This window comes from Gracilinanus agilis, chromosome 2 (assembly GCF_016433145.1).
Source record: "Gracilinanus agilis isolate LMUSP501 chromosome 2, AgileGrace, whole genome shotgun sequence".
Lineage (NCBI taxonomy): Eukaryota > Metazoa > Chordata > Mammalia > Didelphimorphia > Didelphidae > Gracilinanus > Gracilinanus agilis.
The window spans coordinates 28,346,495-28,368,065 of record NC_058131.1 but is presented as its reverse complement, the minus strand read 5'-3'; the positions used below and the strand labels follow the sequence as shown (position 1 = coordinate 28,368,065).

Genomic DNA, 21,571 nt, shown 5'->3' with positions numbered 1-21,571 from the left:
CTAGCTCATAGCCTTCCTAAGACTGATTGGTTGATCCAGATCAGAATGGCAGCCCCCTGGACCAATAGAACTACGACCTGAGCAGGCGCCTGTATAAACAAACCCCCAAGGTACTAGTTGTCTCGGGCTCCTCCCCCACGTGGCGACCGTATTAGCCTCTGGGCCAATCCCAGCTCCGGATTGGCATAGTTTAGTTTTAGCCAATCAGTAACAGCCATTCCGTAGTGGCCGTGCTCTACGCTAGAGGGGACCCCCAGAAACGAGAGCTTCGGAGTGAGGGGGCGGAATGACGTTTACAATAACCAACCAGCAACCGGAACGGCCCAACCGAGGGGGCGGGGAGATTCTCGCATTTTGACCTATCCAAGCACGGGGTTCTCCTCACTGGGGCTGACCGGCATTCCCCTCGACCTAATGGGGCCCGCGAGGCGGTGAGCGCCGACCAATAGGGCGGGCGCGGGGGCGGGGTGCGAGCGAGTGTGCCGAGTGTGGTAACGGAGAGAGTGGTATCGGCGGCGGCGAGGGCTCGGGAGCTTGAGGGCCGCGGCGGCGGTGGCAGTGACTGCGACGTGGGCGACAGACTCCCAGCGGGCAGAGAAGGCTCTTCTCGGCCCAGGTGAGGATGGGCCTGTGCGGAGCGCGCTGCTCGGCTCCAGCCGCTTGGGCGCCCCCAGCCGCGTGCTCCCGGGCTCGGCGCGCGCCCCCGAGGCAGATGGGGAGGGGAACTGCGCGGGCGCGACTCCAGGACTGCGGCGCGCTCTCGGGATTCCGTTTCCCGAGTTGGAGGGAGGGCTGATAGGGATGCGCTCGCAAAAGCGCTCCCTGGACCTGAATGTGAATTCTGCTTTAGCAGCACTTACTCTCCTTGGTTGAGTCTGTTATAGTCTCTCTCTGCCTCAGTTTCTTTATCTGTCAGGCGGGAGGCTAGACTCCAGGATCGTAGATGGACTGCAGGACCTTAGAGATCATTGGGTCCCTGCCCTCCTGATTGTACTGATGGGGAAACTGAGGCCCGGAGCCATACTGCTTATGAAAACCTACGGCAGGATTTGAACCCAGATCTTGCTAGCTCTTTGTCCACCACCCCTTGCAAATTTACTCTCTGGGCGCCCTGCCAGCCTCGAACCGTAAGCTCTAGGCGCCGGGTTCAATCACTGAACCCTTCTCCAGTGAGGAAGATGCTCTGGTCCCTTTTGGGGGAGGCAAAGAGCTCCCTTCATCCGTTCCCTTCAGCCCTTATGGCTGGCTGGAGCCGGGGCCCCCGACTTTGAGTCTCTTTTCCCTGCTCCTTCCTTTCTCCTTCCCTCCTTGGCTGTTTGGGGCTGGAAGAAATTGACCCTTGGGTACCCCGAACTGGAAGAAACAGACCCTTGAACTTGAGGTTGGGGGTGGGGGAAGCCCTTCCGGCCCCTTTTAAAGCGCCGCTTTGGGTACTGAGGTGACGGGTGCTCGCGGAGATTAATTGTTGGGGGACACTGGGAGCCTCCCAATTCTGCCCCTTTTAAAGCGCCGCTGCGGGAAGTGAGGTGACGGGTGGATGCGGAGAATATAGAATGTTGGTGGGAGGGGGGCGTGAGGGGCCGCAGGGTGGGCTCGGAAGGCTCGATATTGTTAGCCAGGAGGTGGCCATGTGCTTGGGCATGAATGGACTGGAGAGAAGTGGCGTCCCCCTGGCTTCTGGACACGCGCAGACAAGAGGCTTACCTTTTCACAGGGATGGGAGCCGAAGTGTTGGCTTTGGGCCTCTGTCTGTCCATCTGTCTGTGGAGATCCCGGGGCAGCCGGCCAGGCTTTCATAGAGACTCGGGAATGATGACTCTGAATTTCTGAACTGATTTGGGGGGACCTAAAGCGGTGCTTTTGCCACCAGACGACGCGGAATTGTTCTTTTCTGAATGGGATTTGGAGCGTGGGACACCGCAGAGTCTCCTGGGGGGTTGCTCTGGGTGTTTTTGTGAAAACCCCGCATTGTCCTCTGAAACCAGTGGCTGCTTTGTCTCCTGGTTTTACCAGACGAATCTCGGGTGTCCCTGCTTAGCAGCAGAATGGGAGCGGGCAGATAATAGCCGCGCCGCCGCCGCCGCTGGGACCTCCTGTTTACCACTGTCTGTCCGAGCTCTCGACGGAAGAGCCCCGGCTGCCACTTCATTCACTTCTGTTTGGCGCTTCTTCGAGGTGTCGCTTGCTAGCTTTAGTGCACCGAATCCGGACTGGTTTAGGATTGCGAGTGTCCGCGGGGCGGGCTAGAGGCTACCGGACATTCCATATGTTTGAGCCTGGCAGCCCTGGGCACCGAGTCTGAGGTGACGTTGCCAGGTAAACGCTGGGAATAAGCCCAGAATTGTGGGGCAGGTTTGAGGAGCCCAGAAGCCAGGCGGATGGGGAGAGGGATGGGGAGACCGGTTGGGTCTGCAGATGCAGGCCAGGGAGCTTCCCAACAGGCCCCTGACTCATTCCTGCTCCAGCCTTACCCTCTGCTCTTAGGAACAACTAACTCTAAGGCAGAAGGTCCAGGGCTAGGCAAACAGGGTGACTTGTCCAGGGTCTTGAGGACAGGTTTGAAACTGGACCTGATCCGTTCTATCCACTGGGCCATCTAGCTGCCTCCACCACTTTCTTTAATTTACTTCTTTAATTTAATAATAATAACTTGTATACAGTTAGAATGTCCACTTAGGAAGAGTAAGTGGCATAGCAGTTTAGTTTGTGCTTAATTCCATAAAGCCAACTTTTAGGGACATAAGTTTAGGGCTAGAGGAGGCCTGTGGTTTTACAGATGAAGAAACTGAGGCCCAGAGGTTCTATAAGAAGTGACAGTCAGGATTTGAACCCAGGACCTTTCCTCCATTTTACCACAATGTCATATTTGTTAAAGGAATCTCTTGGGGGCAGCTGGGTGGCTCAGTGGATTGAGAGCCAGACCCAGAGATGGGAGGTCCTGGGTTCAAATGTGGCCTCAGACACTTCCTGGCTGTGTGACCCTGGGCAAGTCATTTGATCCCTATTGCCTAGGTCTTATCACTCTTCTACTTTAGAACCAATACATAGTATTGATTCAAAGAGGGAAGGTAAAGGTTTTAAAAAAAAATCTTTTATGCCTTTATTTGCATATATCAGATTATTTAACTTGATAATTAAATTTAGTTTAAAAAAAATTTAAGTCAAACATTTAAAAGGCCATTTACTTTGACCAATTGCTAGCCTGTGTAACAGAGACTAAAGCTAATGATACTAGAAAGACTCTCAAATTGTTTTTTCCTATTTCTTGGAACTTCTCTGCAAGGAGAAAGCTCATTAAATGTTTGCTCACAAAACTTAGATTTACTTGTACGTGCTGTTGTATGAAACATACTCTGCCCTGGTGATATTTTCTCAAATATTTGTGAAGATGCTGGAGTGGTGAATCCTGGATTCTGAAAGTCTGTCTTGCCTTTCCATCCTGCCTTCAGAACTCAGGATCCTTCACACCAGAATTTCATGATGTCACTTCTGCATAATATCCTCTGGCAAACTTAGGAGGCTAGAAACTGACTGCACCGCCTGAAGCAACTCCACATGTCTGGTCTGGCTTTAGGGTTTTCCAGGTCTTGGGTCCACACTATCTACTAACCCTAGTTTCCACTCTCCTCCCCAGCCTGCCTTCTCTACACCCTCTGCTCTTGGCAGGTCATTTTTATTTTTATTTTTTTAATTTCTATTTATTTATTTTTAAGCCCTAGCCTTCTGTCTTGGAGCCAATACACAGTATTGGCTCCAAGGCAGAAGAGTGGTAAGGGTAGGCAATGGGGGTCAAGTGACTTGCCCAGGGTCACACAGCTGGGAAGATTTGAACCCAGGACCTCCTGTGTCTGGGCCTGGCTCACAATCCACTGAGCTACTCAGCTGCCCCCTTGGCGGGTCATTTTTAATTGAACACAATCCTTTTATTTTTCATAAGCCTTCATTTATGCCCTCCTTTATTCTGTCTTCACTTTGGTCCACATCCTAAGTTATTCCAGCATCAAGGCCTGTGTGAAAGTTTTGGACAGATTTGTTGATTTTATACCTTTTTGAAACTTTTTTTAGTAGTCAAGAGGCCATCTAGTCCAATTTGTACCTGAACAAGGCTTCAAGTAAGGGGGATATCATTGCCTGCCGATGCCTCTTATCTAGGAAGTGTCTGAGGTCAGATTTGAACCCAGGACCACCCACTTCTCTAGCCCTGGTTCTCTATCCACTGAGTGACATAGCTTCCCCCTTCTCTTTGACTTTTATACACTATCATTATTAGGAAGTTTTCCCATATGTCAAGCCTATGTACCTCTCCGCTAGGTCAGCGTATTGCCTTTGACAGTTGTCTTGGGCAAGTGGGGTAAGTTTATAACTGCTGCCACCCCCCTCCCCCCAGCTTCTCTTCTCCCCTATTCCCTTAACTGTCTTATGCTGTGATCTGGAGTCAGCCAATCAATCTCCAGTCTCCAATTTAGGGAGTCAGTAATCCACTTCTGGGGGTGCCACAGAATACAATAGCTTATGACCTCCCTCATCCTGACCATTCCTCTTCGATTGTAAATATTTTGGGGCTGCCATATTGGACTTTTGACTCAGACTGAGCTTGAAGTCAACTGAAACTCCAGGGTCCTTTTCAGATCAGCTGTTGTCTTGCTACATTTCCCCACCTGATCTTTGTGAAATGGGCTTTTTGAAATCATGTGTACGATTTTTATTTGTTCTCATTATAAATTTCACTTCTCCGTATCATGAAATGAACAGTTTTTTCTCCTCTTGCTCTCTAAATGTTTGTCATGGCTTTGTCTGCAGAAGTTTCTTTACAAGGGTAGAGTTCAGGACTTTGCAGGCCTAGGGCAGTGCTTAGTGCATAGTTGATGTTCTGGGTTTCAGTTAGAGCTGAATCTTTGTGATCTCATTTGGGGTTTTCTTGGCAAAGATACTGGAGTGGTTTGCCATTACCTTTTCCAGCTCATTTTACAGATGAGGAAATTGAGGCAAACAGGGTGAAGTAGGGGTAGCTAGGTAGCACGCTGGCTATAACAGTAGGCCTAGAGTCTGGAGGACCTGGGTTCATAGATAGCCCCAAATACTCTCCAGCTGTGTGACTTTGGTCAACTTACTTAACCCTGTTTGCCTAGCTAGCCTTTACCCTACCATCTTAAAGTCATTACCAGGACAGAGAGTAAGATTTTAAAAACAAAAACAGGATTAAGAGACTTGCTGAGGGTCTTCCTGACCACAGGCATGTCACAAAAAATGACCAATTAATAAAATCTTCCTATCTGTGAAGTATTGGAATTCTATTCATATTTAAATGTATTAAATAGTTAGAAAACTATTCTTGTCTCTTTCACAGGATAGCAGTCTATTCCTTAATTGTGCAGGTTAGGGAAATTTAATTGCAGTTCTGGTAAAAGCTGTCTCTAGTATGGATTGAATTTCACTGAGTAGAGCAGCCTGCCAGTCTACAAAAGGGAGTTCTGTCATGTGAAGTCTCTGATCTAGCGCCACTTGGGGAATCTGGCAGTGGCAATGCCAATTTCTCCTTGCCAGAGGATTAAACAGTTCTCTTCTCTAGCCATTTATATGTTAAAAATGTTGTGTTCCCCTATGTTGACCATCCAAGATCCCAAGTTTAATTTTTATTTTTTAAAAAATAAGTGTATGTAATAAAATCCTGGAACCATAGATTTAGACTTTGAGTATCAGCTAGTTCCTTTCATTTTATAAATGAGGAAACTGAGGCCCCAAGAGAGGAAGGGGCTTCACACAGGGAGTGTCAGCTGGGGTTAACATGGGCCTTCCCACTCCCTGGCTGCACCCCTTTCATTGAACTCTACAGTCAAGACTTCTTAGGAGGCCATACATACTTTTCCTGGGGACAAGTTATCATTTTTAAAAATTGTGTTCTCATTTGAAAGAGAAAAAAAAAGATTTTCAAAGAAGAAGTCCACAAGAGCCAGGGGATTAATATTTGGAACCAGAAGTCCCTTTAGTAGAGGAGTCTGTCTTCTCATATCAGAAAAGATCTGCTTGTTGTTCAATGATTGGGATTCTAAAATCCGTTTGGACAGAAATCTCATCTTTCTGGGCTGGGTAAGCCCATTGTTGGTTCTCAGTATATGTGCTACTCTGTTCACACTTGTTTCCTTTTGGATTGTAATAACTTTCTGTCATGCCAGACTATTATATGTGGCATAATGTGAATTGCATGCCCCTGGTGAGATGGGGCAAGGTCACAGTTTCTGCAGACAATATTTTGTGATTAATAAAAATTAAGGTGACCAAAGGCATGCAATTTAATTGTTTGGGAAGTTTTGCAAATCTTCGAATCAAGAGAAGTAGGACAGTATCTCCCAATGTGTATAGATATATGTATCTAGACATAGTTACAGTTATCTCTCAATGCTTTTGTATGTATTGGTGTCTCCCATTGCTCTTGTGGGTTTTTGGGTAAGTTTCCTCCCCCAAATTCTGTTGTGTTATATATAAATATAGCATTTGATTGTTCTTGCTAAATTTTATTATAAATTGCTGAATTACATAGGGCCTTCATTACAGTTTGATGTCTTGTTTTTAATGCTTAGTATTAAAATTTAATTTTAAATTAATTTAATATTTATGTTACAGAGGCTCTAATAATCCTCTGTGTTTGTGTCAGTATTAATAAGGCTGTGGGAGAAGAGGCTACTTTTGTTTCCCATGGAAGCAACTGTGGAGAAACTCTGATTTACTATTGATAAATTCTAATATGAACTTAAAAAAATTAATTCCAAGAGGGATTCAGAGTAAGAGGGCAAATCAAGAGTTGAATTACCACCAGAAACTTTTTTAATGGGTCCGAAACAGTATATGAGTTAGGGACAGGCCTTTTAGATTTTCTGACAGGATAGGGATATGAGAGAGAATGTGTTTGAGAAGGTATTGATGACTTCTGAGAATTGTTAGGCTTTCTTGGGAATAGTAACACCTTGTTCATTTGGATCATGAATCCCTGCCTCCTCCCATCTCCATGTAGGTGGTGGGTGGTTAGCCTTTTGAGTTAGTACATCAGGGTGTATATTTGGGACAGAAATTCCAAGCCAAGTCAATAAGTTTTTATTATTTTTTAATTTTTTTAGAAAAATTTTCCACGGTTACATGATTTATGCTCTTACTTTCCCCTTCACCCCCCCCCACCCCAGCTGACACACATTTCCACTGGTTTTAGCATGTGTCATCAATCAAGACTTATTTCCATATTATTGATAGTTACACATTGGGGTGGTCATTTCGAGTCTGCATCCCCAATCATGTCCTCCTCAACCCATGTGTTCAAGCGATTGTTTTTCTTCTATGTTTCCTCTCCTGTAGTTCTTCCTCTGAATGTGGGTAGCGTTCTTTTCCATTATTAAGCATCTACTCTGTGCCACATACTATGCCAAGTGCTAGGAATGCCAAGAAAGGTAAAAACAGTCCTTGACCTCAACAAGTTCACAATCTAACAGGAGAAACATCCAGAAAACAACAACTACTAGTATTGCTGCTGCTAACTGGGATTTCTAGAATATCTGAAGTGCTTCATAAATATAAACTCATTTTATCCTCACAGCAATCCTGGGAGGCAGGTATTATTTACTATTACCTCTATTTTCCATTTAGGGAAACTGAGGAAAAGTTATTACCACAGCTGGAGTAGGCTAGATTTGAACTGTGGCCATCTCGACTCTAGATCCTACCCTCTCTCCATACCTCCTAACCCCATGTATGTACAAGTAATAAATGGGTGAAAATTATAGAGGGGATCATTGATTAATCATTGGGATTAAAGGGAATGGGAATGGCATCTTTAGAAAAGATAGGATTTTATCTGAGATCTGAAAAATGCCAAATCCCAGGCAGAAGCAAAGAGGGAGAGCATTCCAGGCCTGGAAATAGTCATTGAAAATGCATGGAATCTGGAGATTGTTAGAGGAACAGCAAGGAGGCTATCAGTGTGGCCAGATCAAAGAGTATTCAGAGGAGAGGAAGTCAGCAAACACTAATTAGTGCCTAATTTGTGCCAGGCACTATACCAAGCCCTGGAGTAAGATGTAACATGGCTTGAAAGATAGAAAGGGTCAGGTTATAAAAGGCTTGAGGTGATGAGAGTTTGCCCTAGAGGGGTAACAGAGTCTGAGGAGAGAAGGGGGTTCATATGAGAGATGTTAAGATGATAGACTCTCAGAAGGAGTTGGCAACAGATCTGGTATTCGAATGAGAGAGTGAGGAGTCAAGGGAAAATGCCTAGGCTTTGAAACTGTAACTGGTAGGATAGTGGCACTCTTGACAGAAATAGGAAAAGAGATAGGTTTTGGAGAAAAGAAAATGAGTTCAGTAGCTTAAGGTGTTTGTGGGACATCTAGTTTAAGATGTCCAAAAGACATCTTGGTAATGTAAGAGTGGAGGTCAATGAAAAGGTTCCTTCTTAATAAAGTAATCTGAGTCAAAAGTATTCTGAATCCATGGGAGCTGATGAGATCATTAAATGAAATAGTGTAGACATAGAAGAGGGCCTAGGACAGAGTTCTGAGGGATACCTACAGTGGACCTGACCTGGATGAAGATCCAGCAAAAGAAACTGAGGAGTGACCAGACAGGTAGGAAGAGAATAGGGAGAGAGAGCAGTGTCCTGAAAACCTAGAGAGAAGAAAATTATCAAGGGGAAGAAAGTGATGGACAGTGTCACAGGCTGTAGAGAAGTCAAGAAGGATGGGGATTGCTGAGAGTTCCAAAGAGAGTGAGAGGAAAAGAAGTGGAGGCACCTATTGCAGATGGCCTTCTCACATAGCAATAAAAGAGTGGGAGTAGGTGGACCAGCTGAGGGGTTTTGAGAATGAAGGAGTTATGGGCATGTTGGTAGAGAAGGGGGAGCATCCAGTAGACAGGGAGAGATTGAAAAGAAGGGAGACTGGGGATATTAGAAGAGGCCATGTGCTGGAGGAGACAGGATGATATAAATATGTGGGTATATAGAAAAGTAGGCCTTGGCAAGGGCCTATTTCATATGATATTACATTTATTTTTGTTATAATGTTAAGGTTTGTGAAGCTGTATGTTGACGATCATGTAAAATTTCCATACCATCCAGAATCGCAAATGACAATCAGTTCCAATGGATTATGTAATACGTTGCAAAAGGGACTCTACCATGAGATTATTAATTAAATAACTTACTGACTTTTGAAATGGGTAGGAGTCTCCCTTTCTTTCTCCTACCTATAAAACCGATTTAATTTTCTTTTCATGTGATATTTGCTTAACTGTCAGTTGACCAGTTCCAACAGCATGTTCTGTAGATTGTAAAAGAAGTATATTCAAAGAGTTCGTTATCTTCTCCCCTCTCCTGCTATTGTTGTTCAGTATTTTTTCAGTCATATCTGACTCTCCAAGAGCCCATTAGGGGTTTTCTTGGCAGATACTGGAGTGGTCTTCCATTTCCTTCTCCAGTTTGTTTTCCACATGAGGCAACTGAAGGAAACAAGGTTAAGTGACTTGCCCATGGTCACATAGCTAGTAAGTGTCTGAAGCGAGATTTGAACTCAGGAAGATGAATCTTCTGGACTCTAGGCTGGGCCTCCTAGACCTCCTAGCTGCTCCACCTCCCCTTCTATTTCTAACTTCCCTGTTACTGTTGAGGATTCCACCTTCATTTCTGTTCACTCAAGTTTCCCAGTTTGAGTCATCTTTGACTGTTGCTTCTCCTTTACCTTCCACATCTTTTCAGGTGACTAGTCTTGTGAAATTATCTCCACAACATTTGTCACATTCTTCTCTTATCTCTGATCACAGAGCCAACTCACCATTTGAGACCCTTGCTGCCTTTTGCCCAGAGTACTGCATAGATTGGTCTTCAGGTCTCCAGTCTCTCTTCTTTCATCCATCCTCTGCACAGCAGCATCAATGATCAGCTCCTAAAGCCCAGGTCTGATCGTGTTATTCCCTTTCCCAGGAGGTTCTGGTGGCTCCCTCTTGCCTCTGTGGCCCAATGCAATCTCATCTGTTGGCCATTTAATGCCTTCACCCATCTGGCTGCTGACTTTCTTTCCAGGCTTACTGCTGCTCACTCTTTCAGGCATTCTAGCTGAGCCAAGCCACTTGCTTCATCCCATCCCATCCCATCTCTCTTCATTTCCACCTCTTGGAATCTTTGACTTCCTTCAGGTGCTGATTCTGAGAACAGCCTTAGTCTGATCCCTCTCCCTTACACTGAACTACTTTGGAGAGACTTTTATTAGAGGCTTATAGCCCCATAGGACATAAGCTTCTCAAGGACAAGGACTGTTTCAGTTTTGCATTTGTTTCCCTAATGCTTTGTGCCAGTCTCTGGACCTCTTATTGGCTACCTCTCATCATTCTAGCCTGACCCCAAGTTTTATCTTTATGCTATGCTCTTGTGATCCAGGCTCTACTGCCATCACTCACTGTGGATCAGCTGGGCTTCCAGATTACCATTTCTTGCCAGGCCCAGCCCTCTAAGCTGCTGTTTCCCACTGTCTTCTCACCATGTTGTCATCAGCTCTGACAACAATAATCAAATCATTGTTACCATTTCTGGAAAGGAAGTGTCAAATAATTGCTCTATACTCACTATCCTATGACTTTATTCACCAAAGTACACCTTCCTGTCCCCTGCTCTCTTTGATGCATTATCCTCTTCTGTGAGAATGTAAACTCTTGGTACTCTGAAATACCACCTCACACCTAGCAGATTGGCTAACATGACAGCAAAGGAAAGTAATAAATGTTGGAGGGGATGTGGCAAAATTGGGACATTAATGCATTGCTAATGGAGTTGTGAGTTGATCCAACCATTCTGGAAGGCAATTTGGAACTATGCCTAAAGGATGTAAAAAGACTGCCTGCCCTTTGATTCAGCCATACCACTGCTGGGTTTATACCCCAAAGAGATAATACAGAAAAAGACTTGTACAAAAATATTTATAGCTGCGTTCTTTGTGGAAAAATTGGAAAATGAAGAGATGCACTTTGTTTGGGGAATGGCTGAATAAATGTTGGTATCTGTTGGTGATGGAATACTGTTGTGCTCAAAGGAATAATGAACTGGAGGAATTCCATGTGAACTGGAAAGACCTCCAGGAACTGATGCAGAGTGAAAGGAACAGAACCAGGAGAATGTTGTACACAGAGATGGATAACCCTGTGGCACAATCAAATGTAATGGACTTCTCTACTAGCAACAATGCAATGATCCAGGACAATTCTGAGGGACTTGAGAAAGAATGCTATCCACATCCAGAGAAAGAACTGTGGGAGTAGAAACTCAGAAGAAAAATAATTGCTTGATCACGTTGGTCAATGGGGATATTACTGGGGATGTAATGACTCTAAAGTTTAGATTCTAAATGAACACTCTAGAGCATTTATCAGTAATATGGAAATAGGTCTTGATCAATGACACATGTAAAACCCAGTGGATGTTGGCTATGAGAGGGGGGTGGGAGGAGGGGAAGGAAAGAGCATGAATCATGTAATCATGGGAAAATATTATTAATTAATTAAAGAAACTTAATTTTAAGAAAAGAATATAAACTCTTGGAGAACTGGCCCTGACTTGGTTTTTCTGTTTGCCTTATATTTGGCACATAACTACCTAATAAATGCCTGTTGAGTGAATGAGTAAAATTGTTACTTTTATTTAGTGAAGAAAACCTGAATACTTTCTCTTAGGAGACCCTAAAATAGAGGTTTAGGAGATTTTTAAAAAATTCTTTTCAAACGTTTACAAATAAAGTATTCCAAGTAAAGTTCCAGAGTAGTTTGCATTTAACTGTTTAGTTAAATTGGCTGGCAAAATTCTTAACTAAAACTAAATTTTAGTTACAACCCAAAGCAGAAATGGTATGCTTCTCCCTGAAATTGTGCCATGTCAGAGATTAAATTTTTAAAGTTCTTTATTTGGGACTTTGTGCAAGGTACTGGGATTTTTGCTGAGTGAGATGAGTCATCAAAAGCATTTGAGCAAATCCTTTCTGGACTTTGACTTTCTTAAAATTTCAGCTAACATTCCTTTTGCAAGAGGCCTCTCCTAGTTGCTTGTTGAATGACCTGGCTAGGTAGAGCAGTGGATGGGGCCTGGAGCAAATCTAGCCTCAGACACTTGGTATCTGTGTGACCCTGGGCAAGTCACTTAAACCCAATTGCCTAGCCCTTGCCCTTCTGTCTCAGAGTTGTTTTGAAGGCAGAAAAACGAGGGTTAAAAAAATTTATCTTTAGTCCTGGATATATAGAAGGGTAGGAGTTTAACTCACATTTTGGCCTAAGCATATCCATTAAGTCCTTGGTAAAACTTATTTCCTTGTTACTTAGCTCTTTCCCCTTGAAGTTTGAGTAAAAACTATTGCAGGGAAATAATGCAACAAATGAAATGAAGGATTTCCCTTTTTAGTTGGAAATCTGTATCTTTGTTTAATCAAGATTTAAAAAAAGCCATCCTTGGCTTAGCCCCTAGAGAAAAAAGCAATCTCATTTTTTGTGTGTGTGTGTGTGTTGAGTACTGATAAGAATAGCAAAAACAGGGGGCAGCTGGGTGGCTCAGGGGGCTGAGAGCCAGGCCTAGAGATGGGTGGTCCTGGGTTCAAATCTGGCCTCAGACACTTCCCAGCTGTGTGACCTTGGGCAAGTCACTTAACCCCCATTGCCTAGTGTGATAATTAGATTGTCTACACTGCCCATCTTTAGATTTAATCACCAAAGGTGAGAGTACCTCCAATTTTGGGAGGTCCTAACCCACATGTGCTAGAGTGAGTGACGAATCAGAATCAACTGACCAGCCCCCTAGGTGGTCTATGAGAATCATTCATTGTGATTGGACATGCAGGCTAGGGGAAGGCACTGGAAGTGACACATAAGTCACTTTAAAAGAGGGAGTTGAGTGAGTGAGGTGGCTTCTGGTTTTGGGAAGGGGACCTCTGAGGGAGCTTTGCTGGTTCTTGTAACGCAGAGATGCAATCAAGGCATTTACCCTGCAAAAACTAACTGTAGAACTTCTGGCAGTTAGCCAACCTTAGAACTCTGACAAAGTTACAGTTGGTCCCAGAAGCTTGTGGAGAGCAGAGTGATGAACTGGGCTCTGCCTTTGAGTGGAAACCTTGCCTCGAATCTGTGCTTTTGTCTTTGGACATTTGGAGTTTAGCTAACTTCTCTGGACCTTCCCTGATCTTCCCCATATCATTCCCCTATTACCTTCCTGATTTTCCTGTGGGCTTTGGGAGAAGGGTGGATTTTGGACTTGTAGCAATTAGACTTTGAGAATTTAGTTCCCCATAGACAAGTAGAGCTTACCCTTGAAACAAACTATCCCTTGCTTTATTGTTTTAGTACTCCCTAACCTCAAGGGCAGCCAAACTTCCCTGGCTGAGCAAGCTCTCTCTCAGTCCAAGCCATTCTTGTGACCCTCCCCCACCTTGAGCTTCTCCTTAGCAGCTGTTAGAGAAACCCTGTACCCCTCTCTCCTTTATAATCAACCCTGAAACTTTAATAAACCCCGTTGTTACCTACTCAAAACCTTTGCTAAATCATAGGCTTGACGATAAGTGAGGGTTGAAGGAATTATTCTCTATTTTCCTGAGGGAAGCTGGAGGCATCCATCTTGGGAGGAAGTAGTTGTCTCTATACTTCCTCCTGGAAACTCTTCAGTTTCACTGACAGGGAGGAGCCTTGAGACTCCTTTGTGGACTTGAGAAACTGACTAGAAAGCCCTCTAGTCAGATTCAAACCACTTCTGACTGGCCCTAACCTTTGTGTCTGTGGAAAATACCATTTTCCCTGGAAGAGTCCAGCCTTCCTTCCCCAGTAACCTCTGTCTCTAGTCCAGTGTCTCCCTGTTGCAGCTGCCTCCCCTAATTACCTCATCATCTCCCTTACCGTTCATTATACTGCCTTGTCCTCTATTTCCCTAAACTCAGCCATTCCCTTACATCTCTTCTTACCACCTCAATCCACTATTGCACCCTCCTTTCCCACCAAAGGACCAAAACCCCCATTTTACCTTTTCTTTATTCCTTTATTACATTTGTGACCAAGACTGTTCCACGTGGTGAGTTTGAAGACTGAATCTTCCTGAACTTCTGTTAAGAAACTTCTTTTTATAGACTCTGTGAATGAAGTTTGCTCCATTCATCTCTGGTCCTCAGGCCCTTTAACTCTCGGCTGAGGGTTAAGATCTACCTGGATTAATTAGTGGGATAGATTCTTATTTCCTTATTTCCTCTCTCTCTTCTCATGTAAATAAACTTCCATAAACGTCAATTTTGATTTGAGATTATTCTTAATTGAGGATTGATAATAGTTCAATCCTCTGGCGACCATCTTTTAATATATTGTACCCATAAAACCCCTTTTTCACCCTTACACTAGCCCTTACCACTCTTGTGCCTTGGAGTCAATATATAGTATTGACTCCAAGACAGAAGGTAAAGGTTTAAAAAAAAAGAATAACAAAAACACAATTCCCAAGAAACTTAGGAAATTTGATTGTCATGAAGTTCTAGAAACATGTAGATTTGGAGCAAAAAGGTAGTGTAAAATTCAACCATCTACTGCCCATGTCTACAATCCATATGAAGAGTGAACTTATCAGTGACACATCAGAACCCCTTTTCACATTCAAATCACTAAGGGAGAGTTGGACCAAAAAAATCACCCCCCTATTAGATGGAGTATTTGTGGAATTAAGGAAAATGAGAACTATTTTGAATATTCACATGTCTTGGTTGGTTATTTGATAGGTTATCAACAAATTCTTGTGTTTAATTCATAGACTTCTCAGGGTAGAAGAATTAGCTCTAGAAAGAATGTTAGAGACCATCCTGACCAACCCCATCATTTTACAGGAGAAACTGAGGTCCAGATGGGTTAAGTAGCCCAGGATTCAAACTTGGGCCCTTTGGCTCCTTCAAACATTTCCACTGGCCTCAGTTTTTCCTCATTAGAATCTTTGCTCTGTGAAGACATTATGGTGCACTTGGAAGAGGGCTGAGGACTTAGCCATGGTGCTCATACTCGAGCTGGCCAGTGACCTCCCTTGGGTCCTCATCTGTAAAATAAATGGATTGGATTAGAGGCCACTTCCAGCTGCACAGCTGGGATCTTAGGATATGGGTGATGTCATAGCACAGAGTTTATTTACTTGTCATTTGTTTGTGAAAGAGGGGATGACAACCTTTCATGATTTTGTGGTCAGTAATTCTCATAAGGGTGTAGCAAGATAAACGTGGTTATAATAATAATTAATTTTGACGTTGAAGCTCTTCATGTTTTGGATTCTCATAACAATCCTAGGTAGGTGCTAATCCTTTTTAAATGGGGGAAAAGAACCTTCCTCTCTGGACTTCTTGCTCTCTCCTTGTGAAAGGAGAGAAGAGAGGAAAGGAGAAGCCACACCTGCCACTTTCATGGAAGAGTTTTGCTTCAGCCAGTTTTTCTTGTCTGTTTACTTCTTTGGGATAGAGAGAACCTCCCAATTTCCACTGCTCTGCTGTTGCTAGACTCAGAAATGGTGCTGGGAAGCTTTGCTAGGGCTAATTTGGTGGGACATGTGGTATTTAGGGTGGATTCCCTCCTTGGAAGCTGACATCTGCCCTATTTTCCCCCCAGGAAGGGGGGGAATTGGCACTGCTAAAAGGAAGGGTGGAGCTGGAGCCTGCAGTCTAGACGGATCTGGCAAACTGTTCTGACCAAGGAGTGTGAAGTCATAGTTGGGTCTGGAGCCCATCCTAGATCTCGGAGGAGCTCACTGAGACAGATGAAGGGGTTCTCTTATCTTCTTGAGGTGGGATAGGGAGCCCAGGATACAATTCCAGTTTTGGAACTTTGACTACAATAACATGGCCCTTGGTTGGTCAGTTTCTCTTTTCCTTCCCAAGATCTCAGACAATTGTTCCAAGGCCTTGGAGCCTGGAGAGAGCCAGGTTTCTTTTGGTGATTGTTTTTTAAAGGGAACCTCTATCGGTGATCATGATTCATGCCATTACAGCACGCCCTGCAGTTCTTCTGCCCCTCTTGGGTGGGGTGGGGGCTACTTGGGAGAAGCCCTTGGGCTGGTTTTTTTTTTTTTTGACCAGTCTTGTAGTAGGGAGATAAGAACACATTTTTCCAAAGTGTCTTTAATCTTATGAATGTAGGTCTGTCTCTGTAGAATATTTGTTGGGATCCTTGCCAGGACCTTCCTTTAGCTATGATACTTCACCAGAGCAGGTCTCTGTGCCAATGCACCATTTCATGGAGAGCCTTTGGTAGCTTCCAGTGTCATCTGGTTCTCACATTTCTTGAACTGGTGTCACAAAGTGCCAAAAATTACTAGTATTGAGTGGGTGGAAGTGTTTCTCTTTTTGAAAGTCAAATTGTAATGAGTCTTGATCAAATGTTCCTGATTGGTTAGTTTATTGGATGGATGATGACATCCCCAAACCAGTTAGGGAGAGCTGTTTACTTAGTGAGCTTACAAAGGCTCAAAACTGGGAAGGGCGTGGTGGACTTCTGACTGTTCATTGAATGATGGCTTCCCATGAAAATGGGTTCTCAGGACTTACACAGTGCTCTAGATCAGGGGTCGGCAACCTTTTTGGCTGTGAGAGCCATAAATGCCACATTTTTTAAAATGTAATTTCGTGAGAGCCGTACAGTGCTCACAGTGCGCTCCTGTAACAGCGCCTGAAAAAAAAAAATGGATTTTATGGCTCCTGCAGAAAGAGCCATATGTCGCTGGCCCTTGCTCTAGATCATCCACCCACCAAGTATTTTTTATTGAGTACATGGCATGTGCCAAGAGCTGTAGGAAAGAAGTCTAGACATAGGAGGTCTGGCTTTTGCCCTCTGGGCCCTTACCTAGATGAACCCACATGAAACAGGGAGAGTAGAGAAGCAGTACATGCTCTGGGAGCACCCCTCCTGCTCTAAGGGCCAGAGCTGAAGGCTAGTGTTTTGAAGGGATGGTAATTAGAACCTAACTTATTCATTTCTCTTATTGACTCTGCCATCGATTTATTTGGTGACCATATGAAATGTTCCTTAGCTGACTTAAAGCTTGGTTTTTAACATAAATTGGTCATCAAGGCAGGACTCAACTTGTGAATGGGGTTCTTGTATTTAGGGTGTCAGAGTAAGATGGTTGTTTGAATCTCAGAGTATATTTTCAAATTAGGAGGAGTTATAATTCCAGTCCAACTAGCATTTGTCAAAGACTGCTATCTGTAAGGCACTGCAGTAGGCCTGAGGATGTAATAGATTAAGAATTTGTTAAATTCTTTTAAAGTGCCATTCACCGTGCTGAACAGGCAAATACAAATACAAGCAAAAAGACAGTCCCTGATTGCAAGGAGCTTACTTTGAATGGGTGACAACAGCACATAAAAGCCAGGCAACCAGCATTTTTTTTTAAATTTTTTTTTTTTAAACCCTTAACTTCGGTGTATTGTCTCATAGGTGGAAGAGTGGTAAGGGTGGGCCATGGGGGTCAAGTGACTTGCCCAGGGTCACACAGCTGGGAAGTGGCTGAGGCGGGATTTGAACCTAGGACCTCCTGTCTCTAGGCCTGACTCTCAATCCACTGAGCTACCCAGTTGCCCCCTCAACCAGCATTTTTTAAAGGCCTGCTGAGTACTAGGCACTGTGCCAAGAATCTGGAAAAGGGAAGAAGTGGGCAAAGTGGAGAAGGCTGGATGGAGAAGGCTTTAGGCACTTCCTTCCAGGAGAGGTTCTAGAGAAAATTTCTCTAATCAGAGAAGGGAGCCGCAAGGGCAGAGGCATCTTCCCAGGTGGGAATACAGCCAGGGTAGAGGTGAAGTTTATAGTCAGGAGAGGATATATAGACCCTTCCCCTCAAAAAGGAAAAGCCACCAATCCAACACATCCCTTCGTCTAAAAGAACTTTGATTCTACTGTGGAAATAGAAGAGTACATGGCTGATAATTTGAGAGGGTCCAAGGAGATCACAGGAGATTCCCCATAGACTGTGTCTTTGGAGGAGACTTGGGATTCTTAGAAGGGGAGGTGAAGTGGAAGTGCCTTCTGGGGGTGGGAGCAGAATGCAAAAGCTCCATGTGAGATGTAGGGCATGAGTCAGCAGTCCAGTTTACCTGGAAGGCAGAATGTGGGAGGGGGAGTAAAGTACAGTAAATAATTGGTAGTTATGTTCCCAGGCTAGGCCCCAGAAGCCTCTTACCTCCTGATGTAACAGTAATACTCTTTGGATTGTAGTCCTGTGAACCAGGTGGCACAAGAATGATGAGGGAGAGAATTGCCTTCTTTTTTCCTGGATTCAGTGGCTGACTCAAAGCATTCAGATTCAGCAAGTTTGTTTCTTGGCATTTTCTCTTTAGGCATCAGCTTTCCCCTGCTGAACTATAGTATCACTGGGCTCTGCCAATTATTAGAAATAATAGATGGACTTCTAGGCTTCTGTATCCTGTGATTGAACTAATTTAAAATAGTGGGTGTGGTTTTAAAGTTAATTCTTATGGAATACAAATGAATCTTTTAATTGGTAGAATTTCACACAATATCAGGGAAGAGATTTGGGAGAGCAGGAAGGCTGCCACATACTTAAGAGTCTAGACCTTTCTTACTCATTTTAGCTACCCTAAACTACTGCTAGTTGTATAGCTTATCCCTTTCATTTTTGAACCTATAGATTATCTCAAAGTTTTATGCTTTCATAATAACTTCATGGCAGTGGGGAGGATGGAGGAGGAGAGTTTGGAATTTTTGTAACTTGAGGATTACCTGTTACTCCCTAAGTTAGTAAAATGGCCCGTGGTTAGTAGAGTGATTGATGCCATTGGTGGAAAGGTGAATTGTTAATTATGTAACATTGAATGGGGTGTTGGCTTTGAACATAGAGGAGGGGAAGGATCAGGAAAAGTTGTGAAACTATATTGGATAGGGCTTGACAGCTTGTGCCTGGGTACTGGGTCTCAATGAGAAATCAGAAACTTTGGAAGATGAAGCGATTCATGAGGGAAAATAATGACCCCTATGTTTTTGACCTGTGGAGTTTTTTGTTCCAATGTGATATCAGTCCAAGAAGGCGAAGGTGTGAGAGGTGGAATTCTGATGAGAATTTTAAAATTTGGTTATTTGCATGGACATTATTGAGCTCCTCAGGACAAAGCGTCCAGTGAGAGATTCCCTATACTTAGGAGGCCGGAGATGGGTGGGGGTATGGCACCAAAGCCGAAACAGTGATGAGAGAGAGAGGAGAGCCAGGGGAAGGAGAGGCTCTCCAGGAGGAGGAGGGAGTGGGGTGTCAAAAGCCAGAGAGTGGTGACAGAAGAGTCAGGAGGCCATAAAGAGAAGAGGTGTCAGGCAGTAGTTTGAGGGAAAGAGCCAGTACTCTGGCAGATACAGAAGATGAGAGGGAGGGGATGGAAGGAGTTAGGATAAGATCAAGGGTCCAGTAAGAGGAGGTGGCATCCTTAGGAAAGGAGAGGACTACCCCTTTATTTGAGAATAGCAAGAGAAGAGGATGAGTGAAGATGTTAGGAGAAGGTGTGGAATAGGGAACATAAGAGCATTTGACAGGGGCTCTCAATTTTGACAATTTTTTTTATTGTGAATTTGACAGATATCAACAAAAGTGAACATTTCAATATCCAAAGAAGAAGAAACAGATTATATGTTAAAGTATGAATTGTCATTTCACCTTCAGAACTTTAAGGTTGGCCCTCACCTGTGCACTCTTTGGAGTAATCTTACCCTGAACCTGCTACCAGGTTCATCCAGGGCATGTTAGATATGCCCTCGTAATTACTAAAATTGAACCTCTCATTCATTAGTGAATCGGTTCTAAGCCCCTTGCCAGATGACTAAGTATTATTTATTTGGCAGAGTATAGAATATCTTTTCCTATAAACAATTCCTCAAATATCTCCATAAAGCAAAATCTTTAATCTCTTAAATTTAACTAAACTTTAAAGTTACTGGCTATACAATTTATTAACTGTAATAAATAAGAAAAAGACAAGTAATTATTTACAGTGTTTCCATTGTGAGAACTATGACAGAGCACCTCTCACTATCACTGGAACTGCTGACTTCTTAGTTCTAGAATACAGTTTTCTTGGATAGCAGCCCAAGTTTTTCAAGAATTCTCTTACTGTTTAATCTCTAGAAGGAATTCAGCAGTGTTAGTGGCCTGTACTCATAATCCTTGCTGCTGGAGGAGACTGAGGCTGGTGTATTCTGGAGTAGGAATTGGCTTTGCCTTTCTGTTTGTATCTTTTAGCACTTATCACAGTGCTTTGTACATAGTAGTACTCAATAAATGTTTTTACATGCATTCATTGTCTAGTGTCAAAATCAGTTTTTTTTTTGCATTGAACACAAGGATCTTTAGGAATGAAGTAACAAAGCATGTAGCAAGGAATCTTTTTTGAAAATTAAACTTTTATTGATATCTTAATTTCTCCCTCTATATTCCCCTTTCCTTGTCTCCATCCATTCCATATAACAAAGAATTTTTAAAAATATATAGAAAAAGAGGTTCCGGGTTAAGATGGCGGCAGAGTAAGAAGCAGCTCTTAACCTCTCCTGACCGAAACACACAAAACTCCTCAAGGGGACATAAAAACAAGTCCAGACGAACAGAGGAACCCCACAACAGGGCACAGCGTGGAAGGTACGTGGAATCGAGGCATTTCCATGCTATAAAGGGCTCTCACTAAATCGCGAGCTGAGCAACCGCCCCACCCCCACCCCCTCCACACACAACACCTGTAGCTCCGAAGCCAACTAAAAAGAAATAGAGCAAGTTTGGGGCACCCATCGAGTCATTGGCAGCTCCGGGACCTGTTCCTGAGAGCAGCAAGACTTAGGACCCCATTAAGCCAAAAAAAGGCACGCGAAATCTGAGCGCGGGAGCAGGACGCTGGGCCCAGAGCACAGGCTGAGCAGAGCGCAGGCACTGCGGAGGCGTGGGTGGAGACAGACACAGCCAGGAACTAAAGCCTAAGTGGGGAACCAGTGCAGACGGGTATACGACTGTGGAAGCAGCGCCCTAAGACTTGTAAAGGAACCTCCAGCAGAGGATCAAGCAAGGGGGCCCACCAGGGGGCTTGACCTTGGAAAAAACCAGAACTCAGACCTCAGGAGCCAATAGATCGCTGACAGACACTGAGCGCGAGGATAAATCTGAGAAGCTGCTGGGCTAATGATGGCTACTCAGTCACAGGAAGTTCAGAGGAGAAAGAATAATAACAAGAAAAAGAAGTCTTTAACACTCGACAGCTTTTACACAGAGAAAATCCAGACAACCGAGCAAACAGAGGAGGAGAACAGACAAGCATCCAGACCCTCCCCAAATAAGGAAAACTCCTCACAAGCTATGGAAGAGTTCAAAACTGAGATTTTGAGGAAAATGGAAGAGATCTGGCAAGAAAATAACAGTTTAAAAGGTAGAATCTTGCAACTGGAAAGTGAGGCTCAGAAACCAAATGAACTGATAAGCAAATTGAACACAAGAAATGACCAGATTGAAAAGGAATACCAGAAGATTATGGCCGAAAACCAGAAGATTATGGCCGAAAACCGAAAGATTATAGCC

General features: G+C 43.9%; 1 protein-coding gene across 1 annotated transcript in view; it reads left to right on the top strand.

The window, feature by feature from the left end:
• The first annotated feature begins 554 nt into the window (after positions 1–554).
• PAIP2B (poly(A) binding protein interacting protein 2B) overlaps positions 555–21,571 on the top strand; it is a 69,031-nt gene continuing 48,014 nt past the window's right edge. Inside the window, exon 1 of the mRNA XM_044663031.1 lies at positions 555–616. The gene's annotated coding sequence lies outside the window, so the exon portion shown is untranslated. The remainder of the gene's footprint in view (positions 617–21,571) is intronic.